Source organism: Propithecus coquereli, unplaced genomic scaffold (assembly GCF_000956105.1).
Source record: "Propithecus coquereli isolate 6110/MARCELLA unplaced genomic scaffold, Pcoq_1.0 Scaffold121, whole genome shotgun sequence".
Taxonomy (NCBI): domain Eukaryota; kingdom Metazoa; phylum Chordata; class Mammalia; order Primates; family Indriidae; genus Propithecus; species Propithecus coquereli.
The window spans coordinates 3,309,281-3,311,245 of NW_012136192.1; the positions used below are offsets into that span (position 1 = coordinate 3,309,281).

Here is a 1,965-nt window from a genome sequence, read left to right on the forward strand (position 1 = left end):
TATATTCTATATATGAGTGTTGTTTACTTATAACTCACACAACTAGTTTAGCTACAACTCTTTAACTTTAAAGATGTGCCATATTTTTTGCCTTTAGATATTCTTTAGATTATATAACTCAGGATATTTAAGATAATTTGATATGGAACAATAAAAATAAGGGATATGTAACACTTACATGTGAGAAATAATTGAAGAAACTTGGCTACTTGTTCTAGAGAAAGTTTGAGAGACAGACCTTTCTACACTTAAATGGCTACACTATAGAAGTAAAACATAATTTGTTCTATTTGATTTAAGGTGTGTGGACTTTCAAGCATTCAAGTGCTAGGCCTTCAAAGCTCCATTTATCATTACTTTTCTCAGAAAGTATTCACAGACAGCTATTTCTCCCTTTCCTCCACCTCAGTCACAGCTGAATTAATTTTGTTCCTCTCAATTCTCATATTTATTTTTGACATTTCACTCACCACTGCGGATTAAAAGTATCTGCATCTTTCTCACCAGGTGAAAAATTAAGAGCCTTGAGAGAAGGGAAGAGGATACCGTATTCATGTTTGTATTCCTAGTATCTGGGATATAGACTTACTAAGTTTCCTAAAACTACAAAAACTAGCACAATAGAGAGAGAGAAACTTGAGGTCAAACTAAAGAACTCATTCAGTCCAGTATACATTCAACAAACCTTAATGGCTATCTTTTAAATATTAAGGTCTAAGCTAAGTGGTAAATTATGCAATAGTACAGAAAACAGCTCCGGCCTCTGCCCTAATGAAGCTTACAGCATTATTTCTGGAGACAGATATTAACAGATACCTATCTATCTATCTATACATACACATACATCCACACACACATAACATTCTAATAACTGCAACAATCCAAGATTTGGGGTTCTATCATCATGCGTATTAAAGCAGAGACTAAATGACAACTTATTGGGAAAGGTAGTGCAGAATGTATTTACATAACAGATCTAGAAGTTGGGCCAGGTTTGTGTTCTCAAACCTGGCTACATATCAGAATCACCTGGGAAACTTTTACAAAGTACATATTACCAGATACCACCCAGACCTGCTGAGTCAATCTCTAGGAACTAGAGCCTGGGAATCTATAGTGCTAAAAAGAACCCTGGGTTGTTCTTACGTACTGTGAAGCCAAAAAGTATTGGACTGGATGCTCTCTAGGTCTCTTTCTACTCAGCGATTTTATGATCCTGTGGTTCTGTGAGTAAAAAGATGATCCTTTAATATACCTATGGCCATTGAAATTTCTTTTATTTTATTATGTTGAAAGTTTGAAGACATTCCTGCTTCAATGAATGACACAAAAAATACAGTTTTACTGGGAAAGCTACTTTTAGGTTTCTGCAGATTTTCTATAAAATATGATCTTTAGTATTATTGCCTAACATCATAAAGTAAAATTGCATGATATCAAGACCTTATATCGTTAAAGGTTTGTAAGCATGAGAGCATACTTTTGTAACTCTCCTGGTGCTTTAGAATAGCACATTGCCTATAGTAGATATTTAATAAATGTTAAATTAAATTGTTAGATAGATAGCTCAGGCAAATAGATGACATATCAAAGTGCCTATTTTATTGGTTGATTTTGCATATTTGCTAAGTGTATAGATGAAAGTTATTTCAAGACTGAAAACTCTTAGTTTTATGTTTTAGTATGATCTCTGTACATAATATTATAAGCACTATGTAGCATTGTTAGAGCCTGATGTCTGCCTGTCAGACTAACATAGATTTACATTTTGCAACAGTTTTTATATCTTATTCAGAAATATAAAGCAAGAAGTCTAAAGTTCCAAGAAATAGGACATGATGTCAAAATAACCAGTGGATTCTGGGAGAAGTAAAATATGTTAAATAGTTGGTTGATTTAATGGAGATAACCAGTTGACTATTTTATATTTCAACTATGTGTACGTAGTGTTGTACAAGCCATTAG

The 1,965-nt window shown here is 33.3% G+C and overlaps 1 protein-coding gene across 1 annotated transcript in view; it reads right to left on the reverse strand.

The window, feature by feature from the left end:
* KIF2B (kinesin family member 2B) overlaps nt 1-1,965 on the reverse strand; it is a 12,917-nt gene that overhangs the window by 9,342 nt on the left and 1,610 nt on the right. The window lies entirely within an intron of this gene.